Below are 12196 nucleotides of genomic sequence, written 5' to 3'. Positions count from 1 at the left end.
CTGAAGCAATAAGCTTTCCTTATTAAGAAATACGACAGTTCAGGCTGCAACATTTAGGTCTTTGCTAGGTACAGTAGCATGAAATCTGCTGCAAAGTCTTACAGTTTGGGATACATTTGTTTTATTAGGCAGCTCATCCAAGCCAGCTGTTGAAATCAAAGCTATCATTACAAAACAAGATGGTTAGGGAAATGATCTCTAAAGTATCTCTCTGTACCATCACTTTCCCTTCCTAGCCACAATCTGTTTATACCATGTTCAGTTTAAAACTGGGACCATATAGTTATACTAGTCTAGTTAAAACTGGTACTAGTTGAGCCATCTCGCTACTGTTCCTTCCAAAACATCCCAAATTTAAAATGCATGTGATTATACAATTGATACTTCTCTTAGTTTCACTTATTAAATATTCTCTTTAACAACAACAACAACAAGAACTCTTTAGATTTAAGACCCCTCCTAGTGAAAAGTCCCTTGAGGGAAAGAAACTGCCTTTTCTTTGTCTGCCCATTTATTCGTTTAGATTCATTTCTACAGTAAAATTAGACAGAATTAGACCTTCATTCTTAGTGTCATCAACAGTATTAGCAGGTCCATTTAAATTCCACTTGGACATTGTGCTTGGAAGTTGCAGTTAAAGTCTTCTGTTTTGTAAACATTCTTCCACTAAAATAAAGTTCATCTTTCCTACGCTCTAAACAGGCATTCGTCTTTTAAGAACATTTCATTTATAAATTGTAAACCCTATCTCATTAAATTAGCCTTTACTCAAAGTCAGGAAAAACTTGAAGTCATTCAACTCTGCAATAGTGTGACTAGGCCTGTAGATAAAAAATATAATTCAGCATGCTTCTCTTAGCTTAGTAACTACATTGGCTAGCTCAGGACTATCTCAGCTTGCTCTAAATATGCCTTTAGTAAATTGTTTCTACGTCTGTACATAAGTTATAGATGAATTTTATTTGCATCTAAACAGAATCTTCATTTAAAATTAAAATTAAACCAAGTTTACTTGGAAAACTCTGTTCAGATTTTAGAACTGTATTAAGCTATACAGTGCATAAGAATATATCCTTAGAAATTACATGTACACTGCTGCGTACAAAGTACTAATAAGTGATCACCTGTTGTTCTCCCATTATGTCACATGGACAGTAAAAGGAATAAGCTTCCTGGAACTGAATTGCTGTGAAGAACAGTGCACAATTATGAGATGAAAATCTATAATTCCCTTGTAAACTGCAAAATATATCATGCCAGAGTAGACTTTAATTGGCAAATGTACTGGCTGACCTTTTGTGGTTTTATTTCAGTTTTATTCCCATCTCTACAGACAAAAGAATAATTTTTGACTATTAAAATGCTCTCCAGGCAGCTGCCTAGACTGTACCGTGCAGTTGAAATGGATGGAATTTATGGAACTCAGAAAACAAACCTTGTAATCTGTTTTTGGTCAATATTACATCTTTGCAGCAGGTAAACAGTTACAAACATGCAAAAATATTTTGGAGCTTCATTAACAGCAGCCAGAAGCTCAAAATTAGTTATCTTTGTATTCCATTAAGTGGCTCATGCTGGCCACTTAACTTTGGCTTAGAAGCTGGGTACCCAACCTAGGGTCTGATTCAATGAATTTAACTAGAAAGGGTCACAAAATGGAAAACAAAGCTGGGAGCCTATCAACTCCATGTTAAACTAATTTATGGTGCAAACACTAATCCAAAATCTAATCTGAATTTTACATATGTACCGACACACAGATAACCAGCTTTTGGAATAAAAATTCGTCTTTCTATAGAAGGTCAGATCAAGAGTTAAATGAAAGTTTGACTGTGTTGATGCAACAAATAGGTGCTTAATTGAATTTAATGTGGTTCTTCAGGTCACATGTATTATTGGTGACGCAGGCAGATCAATACTGTTTCATTATCCTATTTTACTGAGTATTTTATCCAAGGGCCATTAAAAAAAGAAAATAATAAAGTCTATTATTCTGCCAAAAGACCCTGTCCATCCCACTCAATAGAATATAGACTGATTTTGTCTTGTTTTAGTTTTGCAACCTGCTCACATCTAGCACTTATTTCCTCTTAATAAATCATTTTTGGCAAGCTGCATTCTGTGGTTAATGCACTTAAAGCCAGGAATAGGTGTTGGGGGGGCTCGCAGGAACTACAAACCTTGTGCCAGTGGCATTCCCTGTATCATAACAGAGGATTCCAGTTATCTTTACAGAGTAAGATTATAGCTGGGTGAACTCATATTATTAAACTATAAGGCCAATTGCATGTACTATTTTCAAATTTTTTCAAAGGTGGGTCAGACTTACTTGGTACAGTACCTACTATGATTTGGGCTTCTGAGAAAAACAACAGATACTGAAGTAAATTCTGAAATAATTAATTTTGCTTCAAATTAAGTTGAACTTTTCTCAGTACTTTCAGAGATAACATTGCTTTCATTGTCTTGCCACTACAACACCCCAGTGTTATACAATACACATATAATATACATGTACATTAGAAACTCATCAGAATGAAACAAATGTCCATTTCAGAGCTTGGGGGCTGGGAGGAAGAAAATTGTGATCCAGATTACTAGAACTTCATATAGATAAAGGAAATGTCAAAAGTCAGTGATGTTTGTAAATCAGGATAGTAAGATTTTTAAATTACACATCAAAGAAGGCTGAGTGTCTGTATTACCTATTATTTCTGTGAGCAAAACACTCATTTCTCACCAGAAGCAAACATTATTTAAGGTCCCAGTCAGGGAAGAAGCAGCTAATCAAATTCAGCTATAATTTTTTATTTTCCTTTGTGATGATTTACTTATTACCACCTTGCATTGTCCTCTTTATTACTTTATTACTACATTGCTCAGCTTAAAGTCAATAGTTTCTTTCTTGCTGCTTGTAATGTTACATTTCTAATTGGCATATGGATTAAATGCAGTAACCTCTACAGACTGAACCAAGTGAAGAGCACCTTTTAACAGATGGAGAGGTGCTTTACTGATGTAGTACTGTATCTTCATAAGGTAGCCCACAGGAAACATCATTTTTGAACATAGCCATTTTGAGACTCAACCCTGCTGATAAACACAGAGCAGATATAAATATGTGTACTAGTAACACTCCACAGTAGCAATGGGGACTTGAGTTAATGGTGCACAGATATCAGGCGAGTGCCTCAGGCACCAAATAAATAATTAATTAACTACATAAAAGAATAATCAGCAAACTGTACTCATAAAATTAAGTCATTGGTGGGACTTCCGTGTTCTAGGGAAAAGTGAGCAAAGTAGACATTTTATGCTGCAGAACAGACATGCTCTGCTGGACAGAACAAACAACCTCCCAAACCAGGCTGCTCCATGGAAGTAATGCTGATGTAAAGTACTGGATAGAGAATCCACTTTGTTTTAAGACAGTTGCTGAATAAGCCATGGGAAAACTGAGTATTTCAATGCCATCCTGGGTCACATGATGTGATCCTTACTAAATAGGAAAAGCAAACTTCAGCCTAAGCATTAAATCCTTGGCTAAAAGCATACTACCAGAAATATATATATATATATATATATATTATTATTATTATTATTATTATTATTATCATCATCATCATCATCATCATCATCATCATTAAGTAGTAATATCATATTCTCAATTGCTATGTTTGTTCTGTCCTCAGAAGTTAGGAGGAGTTCTGTTAACTATGGCAAAATATTTTGTGATGCTCCCAAAGCAGATGTTTTCCCAGACACTTTCAACTGTGAACCAAATTTAGGACAAAAGCCTTAAGCCACAAAGGTTCAGATATAATTGTCTCCTGTGAAGCAAAGGAGTCAGGCTTTGGAAGATGCCCTCAACAGTATTTGATATTATAGAGCACCTGCATTTTCCAAACATACACAATGACCAACACCGCTCAACTCCAATAAAAAAGTTTCAGATCACCACATTTGTGGATTTGCATTTACAAAAGTGAATTATGCATTTTAAATAAGAAAAAAGGGGGAAACAAAAAGTACTAAGGTTGAACAAACAAACAAACAAAAATACTCATAAATACACGTATTGTTTTACCAGGATTAAAAATAAATAAATAAATAAATAGCTGGAGAACCAAGACAACTCTTTTAAAGCAATCAAACATAATAGTAGCCAAATTGACACTATAGCCAAAGTGCCTAGTTTACTCCCTCACCACTTTACAACAGCAGTGGTGTTCTTGAATTACAAAAAATTTACAAATCATTCCTCAGGTAGTGCTATGTCCTCAGAAAACAAGTATATGCTTAGTGTATGCTAGCCATGTGGCAGCCTGCAATTGTTGCTTATGTTCCACTGACAAAAGTGTAAACAAGTGTGACTGCCAAAAACAAAAGGGGGAGGGGGAGGATTGTAAGTTTCTAATAGAAAGTACTGATTTTCGATATGAAAGTATCGATTCAAGCATATTTTAAGTTATGTTAAAAGCATTTCATCCTCCTTTACTCTGCAAGCAGTTCCAAATTTCTCTGTCTACTACTAAGTATGATATACTACCACTCAAAAAAAGTCATTAATCCATTCTTGCTACTGCTGATTAGTCAAGCAATTAACATTCAAAGCTTATATTCCATAGTAGTATTGTAAAATGAGAGCTAACATTCTGCCTGAAAAACAAATTCTGATCAGTAACTGTTCCAGTTTTAATGTTTTGTTCCTAGCCATGTATTTCTGTGTTTAAAATACTTCAGATTCATTCAAGGTGTAACACAAGCACATTTTCTCTATACTCAACTTCTGGATAAATTCTGGATGGCAACTACTCACAAGCAGTTGGTTAGCATTTCTTTTTATTATCTATGCAGCTAGATAGGATTTGTTCAAATACAGACAGTGGCTCTTAAATGTGGTACTTGATGTGTGTTGTGTGCACACGTTCACTTACATTTCAAGTGGTGGGTAGGGTGGGAAAGGTGGATTAACTATAATGTGATTTTGTCAGAGAAACAAAAATGCTTTACAAATGATATTTGAAAAACTATCCAGTTTATTTACTACAACTTTATAAATAATGGGATGTAGCGTAAAGAGTGCAATTCTCAACGCTTCTTCTGTTGGGGTCAGAAACATGCATTACTGAGATAAACATGGTATTTCTGCGAGGAGAGTTAACACCTTCAAACATGGCAAGATTGAGGGACCAAACATTTTATTTAAGCATTATTTTGAGGTATTATGGATTGCAAGAAAATAAAGTGAAATCTAGAATGTCTGAAAAGGAAACAAACCAGGATGGAGACTTAGGACAAAAAACGACAAAGAAAAGCAGAAGTTCTTCTATATTCTTTATACGCTTGATGTTTCTTGCTCAATAAGGATTTCAGAATGTCAGAAGCATTTCATAAATAGAAGGAAATGTCCCTACACAAATGAACCAGCTGTTCTGTCCAGCTGGTTAAAGTAATTGACCAAAATGCAACCAGTCACATTGTTTCTCTCATAATTTTTCTGAGCAATACCATGCACAGCCACAACCAACATCACTAGAAGTCCTGAGGACTAGAAGTCTCAGAGAATGTCTGCAGCAGAGTTATAGAACATTACAAGCAAATCTGAACAGGAAAAAAAATAATAAAAGGAGCACTTTCTGAGAGAAAATGCACTCAGTGGTGTTGGTAGCAGCAGCGTGCAGAAATGCTGTCTGAAATAATTTGAAGAAATGTTCTAAAGCAGGGTTTTTTTTTGTTTGTTTGGTTTTTTGCCTTTTTTTTTTTTTTCCACCACAATTATCATATAAAGATATCAAGGAAGGCTTTCAGAATAACCGCCACGAAAACTCACCATGCATATTTTAATACTTGAACATAAAGGGCATCAAAGCATTCTAAAGACAAACTAGGACTACAAATTAAATCTAGTGAAAAAGCAGAAGACTGCTTATGCATGAGTTGAGGTTAATGTCAGCCTATAAACCAATAAAGAGGATTTGACGTAAAAGCAAGAATAGATTTCAAGCGCATTTTGGTTTACCTGGGTTTGACTGATACAACATGACTACTAATATGCCAATGGAAATTTTGTCTAGTTTGTTAACATCTTGAACTGTCTGTCTTAAGTCATGACAAATGCAGTATTTATAGCAGAAGCTTGATGTAGCTTTCATTTCAAATTTAATCACACCCATTTTTAAGGAAGAGGGCTTTGGGATACTACCCAAATCATTCTGCACTATTTTTTTTTTTCTTTTTTTTTTTTAACACATGGCCTAGACAGTTACTTAAATAGTATCTTAAGCAAGAGCAGACTGATTGACAGTACAGATGTGTGGAGTATAAAAGTGAAAGAAATTTCATGCCTTACAAAACCTTACCTAAGTCACGTAATGATCTGCCTCTCTGAATTACTTTTCAGAAGACAGATATGGATCAAAGAGTTAGAGATCTGATGGTAGGCACAGGTGATTCAGAATCGTGTGCATCCTTCCCCTCCATTCCCTTGTATTCATAACAGAATCACAGAATGGTCGAGGTTGGAAGGGGGACCTCAGGAAACATCTGGTCCAACCTCCCTGCTCAAGCAGATTTCCCTAGAGCACATTACCCAGGATTATGTCCAGGCAGTTTTTGAATATCTCCAGGGAAGGAAATCCACAACATCTCTGGGCAACCTGTTCCAGTGCTCAGATTGTTTGTACATCATTGCAGCTGAAAAATCCAACAAGGGTGAAAGAAAAATATATCCATACTAAAAAAGGAAATTCATGTCAAGTCATTTGCAGGATAGAGGTTGTTATATATGTTGTGCCTTACACAATTTGAAACTTAAAAAAGCAAGGATGAATAGAGTACACCATCATTAGAAAGTAACGTGAAAGGAAATCATTATAGTCCTAACTATGTTTTAATGTAGATAGTGATTATAATCAAACAGGGAGGCCAAGCACTGAGGGTACTGAGGGTAACTTTGAGGGTACTTTGTATGATACTGTAAGGATATTAAAATGTTTATGCCATGAATGTATAAGATTGTTACTTTACTAACAGGTTGGCAACTGATAACATAATACTCAGTAACATGATTTAGTTAGGAAGAGTATATTCTTACTACCTTACTCTATTTCTATAAATCTTATTGTAGGCTCCTTGAATAAAGACAGACTAACCTGACTATAGCATTTCACACATACAGAAAAAAAAAAAAAATAAATAAAATAAAATAAAATAAAATAAAATAAATAAAATTAAAATTAAAAAATGCAGTGATTGCTTTATGGTAAATGCACAATGCAAGTTTTTCTGTACAATTCTTTGTCACTCAGGACTTGCAGCATCCTTTCTCTCCCAAGTTGCAATCATTGGCTGAAATAATGTTTTACTCTGCCATTGAAAATGTCATAGGGATGATGCAAAAGGGAACCGTGGTGATGTGGAGGCAGTTCTTTAATACTGATAATGGAAAGCAGTATCAACACAACTCATTTTATGTAAACTGAAATAAACTGTGGAGGGAAGCAAAGGGATTTCACAGCTTTTATTCAGTGTGCTACTGAATTCTTTTAATCTCTGTTGGTTTAAATTCAAAATTCAAAGCAGGGTGCCCTTAACATTCAGTAATTATAAGAACACTAAGTCATCAAATGTTAACAGACAAAGTAGCTGGTGAATATAGATTTGGAAGTTTGAGGTGTTGGAACCATCAAGGTTTGGATTTGTCTAATCTGTGAGTGATGGGAGGCTTACAGAAGTACAGATTTATTCCAGATCTGTCATTTTACTGCACATGACTGACAACACATCTTTACTGCTGTCCTCTGAGAAGCTGTGTAATGATTCAGTGTTTTAAAAATACATGTAGTGTATAACACCAGAACTCTGAAAAAGATAATGCAAAAACATTTTTTTCAGCAGTTGCAAAAAGTTTAAAGCAAATTTATTATAAAAATATTTTCTTAGAATTAATAGTTAGAATAATGCTGTAATTATTTTTTAAGATGATTCTTATTAGAAACCTAAAAAAAAAAAAAATAAGAAAAGAAAACTTCTAAGTATGTATATAGCATTTGGTGTATTTTGTTAGGCACAAACTCTTTAACATGTTAGTTCAAGTGTTAAATGGTACTGTGAAAACTAAGGGGATCTTCTGAAGTACCTTATTCTATGCACATTCAGTGCAGTGAAATTCAAGAACCTGTATTTCATAATGTAATTGAAAGTCACTCAATTTTCTCCTAGTGAAAGGAGAAATGGGAAAAATCTATGTTATCTGTTATCTTATATTTCTCTAAGCTGAAAGCATTCAGGACAGCTGACAGTTATTCAAGATAAGAATGAGTCAAATAATAGTTATTTTTCCTTTTGAACTAATGAATCTGTTAAATAGTCACAGAAGCACTTTACAGAATGGAGGGAGTAAGGGTAAGCACTTTGGTACTGACTTAAGATCAGTGGCCATAACAAAAATGATGTCTCAAGTAAACTTGCCTGGTAAAGCTCACAAGAAAAGCCTCTTAGTGTTAGTTCTGATGGCACTGAAGGCTAATGAAAATAAAAAATAGAAATAAAGATTTTCCTACTCACTTCACTACAATAGTGCAGGAGTGAGATATGCAGTAAAAATTTTTTATAGTATTATTATATATATATTTTTTTAATGAAAACACTCCAACAAAGGGTATTCTGAGGATATGACTCCAAGCATGGGTTAGATATAGGTGCAGAATATAAATTGAAACTATTAGCACATGAAGTACATATTATTCAGAGTATTTCTTTTTCACCTTGTGCTATATTACTCATTTTGTTACCTTCAATAACTAAAGAAAATGCTGCTATTTCTGAACTATAATTGCATCATTCATACAGACTTTCTAAACATACCTTCAAAGATAACATTTATAACTAAAGAAGATATGTTTGGGACCTCTAGTTCTTCTTCATACATAATTTACGTAAATTCAATATTCTGTATTATACCTGTCTTTGTAACTGTATATGTTCATTTTGTGTCATTTCAAGTCCATATTAAAAGGACAGAAATAGTTACAACATTTCTTTAAAGCAGAACTAGGTGTGGGTCCTGTCATCCAAATACCTGTACTGCTGTCAGTGGAAATTTTGCTTAATGTATGTCCTAATAGGTTTCTTTATGGCTGACATGCACTTAGTACATGTAGTTCATTTCTGTGTCTTCCTTGCTTTGTCAAAAGAGCTTGAGATCAGATAAGAGAAGATGTCCAAACTCAGCAGTGATAAACCTTTTCCTATACCTGCAGGCATTTTAAGCTTTGAAGCACAAGGGCTCCTATCTTTTTCTAACCTATTTCTCTGATCCTTTCCAAAATGTACTTGATCATGTAATATTTGTGATGTTTTCCTGGAATGCTTCTACCAATTGTAGTTCTATCCCATCAATGAGAAAGTGCACAATTTGTAAATAGTTGCAGAGAGTGAAAATTAAGATTAACCACTTGAAGGTAAGAAAGTGAAACAATCAAAACTCACAATTAAATCTTGCAGGATGTTCTTAAACATGTAATTCAATTTCCAATGCTACACACATATAGAAGATCCATAGAACACTGGAACATTGTATACCTAAGGCAAATCAAGATGAAATAAAGATATAGAAATGAACAGAATACTCTCATTTTCCATGTAGGGTTTTCTGTGCAGATGAAAATCTAGTAAATCAAAAAGTCAAAGTTATGTTATTTTGTTCCAAAGAAGTCCTCAGCTTATCACATTCTTTTTGCAAAATAAGAAAAAGATCCTATTTCCAGAATTACAGAGGTAATATTCTAATTATTTTTGGTTAGATTTTATCTTCTCCTTGAGCCCATTTTACACATTTTCTTGCCTGATTTAAATAAATAAATTAATTAAACTTGCAACAAATAACTAGTGATATTTGTCTCCCTACTATGGTAGTTGCAATGTGAGATCAGACCAAGTGGGATTTTAAATTATGGTGGTCTTTTGGTTTTGTACCAATTTGTCCATTTGTGCAGATACTTTCAGAATTCAAGTAGATGCAATCTGTGTCTGCAAGCTCATTCTTCTACTCTAAAGTGATTTATCAAAAGAATAAAAGCTTTTCTACATGAGTAAATCAATTCTTTTTTTTTTTTTTTTTTTTTTTAATGCAATTTTTCATGTATCTAGAGTAAGGATCATATGTATATGTATGTTTAGAGAAGCCTTGTAGAGTTTTCTGTAATAGTAATTTAAAAGGGCTTTTATTTCAGTTGTTGACTTGAGGGATTGTTACAGCTATGTTCAGGGATGGTTTTATTTTACTAAATCATAAGGTACCATGCACAGTGCTCTTGTGATTCAATTTTGTGTGTCTTAAATCCTTCTAAAGTTTTGCTTCCCCAACCTATTGCTCGGAGTCATTAAGCAACTAACGGGGAGCACTTTTTGTCAACCACTGAGGTAGCTCTGAGTGAGTAAAAATCCAATGACTGCTTCTGTCTCTCTTCTAGAAGTTCTTCAGCATTAGCAGACTGCAGAAAGCACCGTGCCATACTGGTTGTTTCTGTTGCGTTTTGTTGTTCTTGTTTGATTACTGTTTAATGATCACTACCTCCCATGCACAGGTCAAAACTTACTTCAGAAAAGCTTTTGTTTATCCTCACTAAAGGTGGCACCCAGGGATCACAGAGGCAATAAGCATTTCCAACACTTTGAACATATGAAAGTATTTCACTTGCTCTTTTGAATATCATTTGACTGTAAGTGAAGGAAATGACAATCTGAGGGAGTGCTAATTATGAAAATCTCTAACCTACTTTTGACAAATGTGCATAGAATAGAGTTCACCTACTCTATCTTAAGTTTATTTTAAAAAGCAGTGTCATAAGGGACTGTACCTGTGTGGGTAAGATAACTGTTCTAATAATATGTAGTTATATACATCAGCTTTCAGCGTGGTTCCATTGTACTTTGTCTATAGTATGTTAGTACAGCATGAAGCTTACTTGTTTTACATACTGTTTCTTTCAACTTGTCATTGGTTGCTTGAATTTTATCCTTACACGTGTGAGAATCCTAGTTGGAGACTGATAACATGGCTAAGTACTGGATGACTGCATTTTTTGATTGATTGACTGTTTTTCTAAATTGGTATTCCTGTTGCATAAGATTTCATATTGAATTTCTTTTTGCCCTGAGATGGCTGGGGTGGTATTTTAAAGGGTATTTTAAAGTTTTCATAGTCTGCATTTTTGTGGATGGAGGTGTGACTAAAAGCAACTCCCTAGAGCAGGAATGCATGAAGTGCATGTATTCAAATAAATGTTTTTACATGAATTCAAATATTTAAGTTAGTTGACAGTCAATGCACCTGATGAAGTCTTCTTTATGCCTTTCTGTAACCAGAATTCACAGTCTGTTGTGTCACTTTGTATTCTGTTGAAGCATGTATATGTGTAGGACTTTGTATATGATTGAAGTTTTTCCTAATAAAATCCTTCTGTGGGGGTGTATACTGGGGGTGACAAGTTTCTATTAGATGGATCAGTGGGAGGCTGCAAAGCTCTTCTGGAGGAGAGTAAGCAGCAGTACCAAAAAAATAATTAGAATGTCCTAAAAAAGAGTGGTATGTGGGACCAATCGTCTTTTTCTCTTAGGGATTTGTGGTGGCATTTATCACACAGTGTGGTATTCAGCACAGCTTTTACTTCAATTCAAGATTGTAAAACACTCAAAAAATCAATTGTGTTTTTTGGTTTTGGTTGTTTTTGTTTGTTTGTTGTTTTTTGTTTTGTTTTGTTTTGGGGGGGTGCTATTTGCTTGTATTGCAATACACTTTAATTCAAAATGGTTTTGTTTTGTTTTTAAATCAATTACATTTACTTATACCATGATATCTGTATGTAGATTTAACATGCAATAATTAGTTCATCGATGTAATTTTATATTTAGGTTTTATATAAAAATAACTGTAAGGTAACATAGAAAACTATCTGAAAGAATCTCACAGTTGATCATCACAGTCGATTTTGTTTTTACTAGTACAGCCTCAAAACCCTTTTCAGTCTATTTGATCTTAATTTCAGATACCTTTCTAAATGAGATCCCATTGTCCTATGTATTAAATGACATTTTGAAAATCCTTTAGTGCTTGGAACTAACCTCAGCACATAGTGTACCATGCAGACAATCACGAGCACTTCAGAATGGAAGAGACCTCTGAAAGTCTTCA

Source organism: Netta rufina, assembly GCF_964035555.1.
Source record: "Netta rufina genome assembly, chromosome: 12".
In the NCBI taxonomy this organism is placed as follows: domain Eukaryota; kingdom Metazoa; phylum Chordata; class Aves; order Anseriformes; family Anatidae; genus Netta; species Netta rufina.
Note: the sequence above shows the minus strand (reverse complement) of the source record.